Here is a 5,957-nt window from a genome sequence, read left to right on the forward strand (position 1 = left end):
TCAGAGATCTGCCTGACTCTGTCTTCCAAGTTCTGGGATTAAAGGCCTGTGCTGTGGGATGTCTTTCTGTATGCTGTGAATACGTGTGTGGGGCTCCCATTGGATAATAAATAAAGCTGCATTGGCGTAGGCAGGGAAGGATAAGGTTAGGCGGTACCTTCAAACTGAAGAGGAGATGAAGAAGGGTGGAGTCAGGGGAGATGAGAGCCCACCGCTGAAGGAGCAACAAGATATCAGCAGCCTGGTAACTCCACGGCCATGTGGCAACATACAGATTTATAGAACTGAGTTAATTTAAGATGAAAGAGCTAGCTAGCAAGAAGCTTGAGCCATAGGCCATAGTTTGTAATTAATATTAAGCCTCTGAGTGATTATTTTCTAAGTGGCTGTGGGGCCATGGGTGGGAGAGATTCCTCCGGACTGCTGGAGAAGGCGGGACTGGAGAAATTCCCGTCTACAGGCCTGCGCCACCACACTGGGCTGTGCCTTTTTTAAGATGGGGTCTCTCCCTGAATGTGGAAATCACTGAATCAACTAGGCGGGCAGGTCAGTAAGCTGCAGGGGTCTGCCTGTCTCTGTCTCCCCAGGGCTGGGAACCCAGAAGTGCTGCTGTGTAGTCAACTCTGCAGTCTCTATTGGACGCTGCTTTCCTGAATTTTTGAAACAGGGCTTATTATGTAGCCCAGGCTGACCTCAAACTTGTGACCTCTCTGCCTCTGCCTCCCAGGTATTGGGATGACAGGTGTGTACCACCACGCCTGGCTTCCACTTATTTGTTTTTAGATTCTAGCACTCTGACAACCTAAAATGTCAATACTTGCTAAGCCAAGATCACCAGGGCACACCCTGGCCAAACAGGTTAGGTTTTTATAAACTTCCTGCAGTGAGAGACTAAATACTGAGGAGCAGAGGCTAAAAACAGAGAGGGCCCATTGGACAGGATTTAGGTGTGTGCGATGTGATCATCAGGAGAATTCTGGAAAGCAAGGATGCAGTATACTATTCTAGACTGGACACTTCCAGAAAGGTGACTGATTTTATGTAATGCAGAGTGAGGGATGTATGGCCATGGGTGCCGTTACTTAATGCCTTTCCTGGCTCTGAGACAGGCTGGCAAGTGAAGATCTGAGGCAGCAGCACACCCAGTCCTTGGCCGGTGCTGCTATTCTATTAACTCGCTTGTCTAGGACAGACCCTCGGGACCCAGGGCAGTTGCTGGTTGGCACCTTCAGTGACGCTTTTGTCTTTCCCACAGTTATCTCTAGAAGGAAGATTCCTGAGGATCAGGATGTAGTTTTTCTGACTGATGCACTAGCTTCAAGGGACCTGACATTGAAATGTCTTCCATCTCTGATCCTACACAGCTACAATGGAGTCAGTCCTCCATCCAGGACAGATAAACTTGAGTCCTTGGAATATCTAACAGAATATGGTAAGGCCAGTAAACAATGCTGCCACGTAGATAGGTACCAACATTATCCTCACAGAACTTGAAAACAGACCAAGCAAGTGTATCTTTTCAATTCTCCCTAGATAAGGCTTATCCTTTCCCAGGTGGTCAGGAAAAACAAATGGAAAAAGTATTTTCAAAGGCAATGGATGGCTACGTTAAAGATTATACTATAAATTGCTAGTCAATGGTAGCGTACGCCTTTAATCTCAGCACTTGAGAGGCAAAAGCAGGTTGATCTGAGAGTTGAGGCCAACCTCGTCTACAAAGTAAGTTCCTGGATAGCCTTACACAGAGAAATCCTGTCTCAGGGGAAAAAACATGTATATATATATATTTGTTTATACACAGACACACAGACACACACACAGACACACACACACTATCATAATGCTATTCTACCCAGGGTGAAATCTGTGGTGGTCCTCCAGAGAAATTATAGGCCTTTCCAAAAAGAGGACTAGCTCTGGGTTGTCATAAAGTAGAGAGAGCCAGCCAATGCAAGAAGAGGCTTTTCTTTTCTCTTCTTCTATTGTTTATGGGCGTTTTCTCTACATGCATATCTGTGCATCATGTACATGCTGGTGCCCATGGGAACCAGAAGAGGGCATCACATTGATCCCCTAAAACTGGAGTTACAGATAGACAGTTGTGAACTGCCATGTGGGTGCTGGGAATCGAAGTCAGTTATTCCTGGGCTGGGAGTATGATTTATTGGTTAAGTACATCTCAGAACACATGACGTATCTATCCCAGGGACTTCAAAGCAAAGAAAAACAAACTTCAAATTAAACAAACATCCTGTGGCCCATCAGATGGGCAAAACTGAGAAAGTTTGCTAACATTACTTTGGTAATAGTGTGGATTAATAGGCAAGCTTATGAATTGTTAGTGAATGAACAGGTTGTGGGTTGTTTTTGTTTGTTTGTTTGTTTGTTTTGGTTTTTTTTGTTTGTTTGTTTTCTAGAGACAGGGTTTCTCTGTGTAACAGCTCTGGCTGTCCTGGAACTCAGAGACCCATCTGCCTCTGCATCCTGAGTGCTGGGATTAAAGGCATCACCACCACTGCCCATCAAAAGAACAGATTGTTATAACCTGCTTTATTTAATTCTAAGTTATATATATATATTTTGAGACAGGATTTCATGTAATCCAGGCTGTCATGGAACTCCTTATATAGCCAAGGATAACCCTGCACAGGATACTGATCTTGCCTCCACCTTCCAAATACTGGGATTATAGGTTTGAGCCAGCATGCTAGATAGTACAACCACTTTTAAAGATGGCTTGAAATTTAAAATTCACAAAGCCAAGCTGGGCATTGTTGTAGAATATTATTTTAAGATGTGTTACATGTTTATGCTGTGGAACATTTCCTTAAGGATGCAAAGATGTGTTGCTTTTTTTTTTTTTTTTTAATGTTGCATTCGTTTAATTCTGTGAAGCTGTTACTGTGCCTGTCTAAAACACCTGATGGTCTAATAAAGTGCTGAACGGCCAATATTGAAGCAGGAGAAAGGATAGGCAGGGCTGGCAGGTAGAAAGAATAAATAGAAGGAGAAATCTGGGAGAAGGAGCAAGAGAACAAGGAGAGGAGGATGCCAGGGGCCAGCCACAGAGTAAAGTGAAAATAAGATATTCAGAAGTAAGAGAAAGGTAAAAGCTCAGAGGCAAAAGGTACACGGGATAATCTGAAATTAAGGAAAGCTGGCTAGCAACAAGGCAAGCTAAGGCCAGGCATTTATAAAAAAAAGAATATGCCTCCAGGTGTGACTTATTTTGGAGCTCGGTGATGGGCCCCCAAAAGAGCAAAAACAACCAACAACAGGGTATGCCAGCCACACCTCTTAATCCCAGCTCTTAGTAGATAGAAACAAGCAAATCTCTGAGTCCAAGGCCAGTCTACATAGTTCCAGGACAGCCAACATTACACAGTGAGACCCTGTCTCAAAAACAAAACAAAACACAGAAAGCCCAACAACTTCCCTTTTAGCAGCTTAGGCTATAAATAAAGCTTACAGCTGGGAGGTGGTGGCGCACGCCTTTAATCCAAGCACTCGGGAGGCAGAGCCAGGCGGATCTCTGTGAGTTCGAGGCCAGCCTGGTCTTCAAAGCGAGTTCTAGGAAAGGCGTTAAGCTACACAGAGAAACCCTGTCTTGAAAAACCAAATACATACATACATACATACATACATCTTACATATGCAGAGGAACACACTATACTAGCTGAGTTCCTGGTCGTTTTTAAATTTGTTTTTAATACTAACACTAACTGAATATTAATTACAGCTTTGTTTTCAACTCTAAGAAGTTTTCAACTTCTAAGAATTATAAAGATAGAACCAGGCCACTCAGGAGGCAGAAGCAGGAGGATCTCCTAGTTCAAGGCCAGCCTGGTCTACAGAACAAGTTCTAGGACAGCCAGGGCAACACAGAGAAACCTTGTCTCGAAAAACCAAAACAAAGAATTATAAAGATACTCAGAAAAGCCTGCATATCCCAAAGGCATCTAAATCCATGTAGCCTTAAAACTCTTCCTAAAAGCATCTGTATTAATTGCTGGTCTTGTTGCTACAAGCTGCTCACCCTGCAGGGAGGGCTTATTTATGGTTTCAGTCCTCGAGGATACTGGCCATCATGACAGGGATGGCCAGGCAGTAGTTTAAGGCTGTGGGCCATACTGTGCCCAGTTAAGTAGCAGCAATAAGCACTGGGCTCAGCTGGCGTTCACAATCATGATTTATCTATTTCAAATGAACAACTTCCAAAAAACGATAGTAAGAATCACCGGTACCACTGTGGAATCAACAGTAAATACTCTTGCCTAGACAGCTGTGCTCACCAGATTTCTACACCAGACATCTGTGCTGAAATGCTCCAAACTGCATTACTGCTACCAAAATACTCTCTAGCTGGGTCCCTGCCAGTCAAGCTCCATGAAGAACAGGTTCAAAGTTCATGCACTTTGACCTCTCCTTAACGAAACCTGCTCAGTCTGCATCTCATGACCATTAAGTTTAGATATTGTTTGCAAAGTGTGATCCAGGACTCCTAAGGGTAGAATATGAACAAAGTAGTTCCTTATTCTGGTTCACATAGGGAGCCCTGAGCTGGAAACATGGCATTTAACTATCATGCTATTGTACAAGGGGTCTTAAAGCTGCATTTGGTCCTGTCTAAAGTTACAGCTGAAGGACCCAACTGGCTGTCCTCCAAGTCACTTTCTTGTCTCTCTTTGAGGGCCAGCTACTTCATGCTTGGGAGCCTAGCACTCCTGGGAGTGACTGGGATCCAGGATATCCTAGATTCATGTTACATGAGCCAGTAGCAGCTGGCAGCTAATTTCTGGTACCTTGCTCCTCCTTACTGGGCCAAAGGCTTCCTATGAGCTGTGCACAGTCCCAGTTCCTTGAACTACCAAATAGTAGGCCTTCTCGAGCCTTCCTCTCCTCTCATGTGATCTGTATATTTTGATCATCTTATTCCTCTTTTGGTGGTGCCTTGCAGACACCAGGCAAGCACTCTTAACACTGAGGTCCATGCCCGGCCTTACCTAAGGCTGTTTACGGAACTACTTAGAGCTGGACCTCCAGTTTTGAATTAGCAGTGGGTCCTCCCGGTGCTTCCATTGGCAATCAAAAACAAACTCTGCTAACAGTTCCCTGCTCTATACAAGTAAATCTTTTTAAAGATGACATTTGTGTCAGGGGAGGAGCACACACACCAAGGTGCACTTGTGGAGGGCAGAGGACAACTTGCAGTCTTGGTTCTCTCCTTTCACCTTGTGGACCCTCTGGGTAGAACTCAGGTCATCAGGCTTTGCGGCAAGCGCCTTTACCCTTCCAGCCACCTCGTTAGCCTTCATTCTTTCTTCTTCCCACCCTCTGTAACAGCATTCTCAACCCTCCTAATGCTGCGGCCCTTTACTACAGTTCCTCGTGTTGTGGTGGATCCCCCCAACCGTAAAATGATTTTCATTGCTACTTAACTGTAATTTTGCTACTGTTATGAATCATAATACAAATGCCTAATATGCAGGATATCTGGCAGGTGACCCTGTGAAAGGGTCCTTCGACCCCCAAAGGGGTCTCAACCCACAGGTTTAGAGCCCTTGTTCTAAATCTTTGAAGTCTTTGACTTGTCTTTCAAGTTCTGCGTACTTACTGAGCTTCTCCTGACCCTCCTTCAGTGAGTGCACACTCGCCCAAACTACCAATAGACAGGGGCAGTTTTCGTCTGTCGCCTTAGAGATTCCCCTCTATCAGGCTTTTTCAATGAGAAGTCTTGTCAGGAAAGACAGCCCCAGGATATCTAAGGCAGGATTAAAACTCCTGATGTATTCCTCTGAAGAATGTTATCCAGGAACCTACACAATGGCCCAGTGGGTAAAAGCACCAGTCACAAAGCCCGAGGACCTGAATTTCATCCCTGAACCCATGTAAAAGTAGGAGAGAACTGACTCCACAAGTCATCCTCCAGCCTCCACACATTATATGGCAATGGGGAA

The sequence above is a fragment of the Peromyscus leucopus genome, chromosome 9, assembly GCF_004664715.2.
Source record: "Peromyscus leucopus breed LL Stock chromosome 9, UCI_PerLeu_2.1, whole genome shotgun sequence".
NCBI classification, from domain to species: Eukaryota; Metazoa; Chordata; class Mammalia; order Rodentia; family Cricetidae; genus Peromyscus; species Peromyscus leucopus.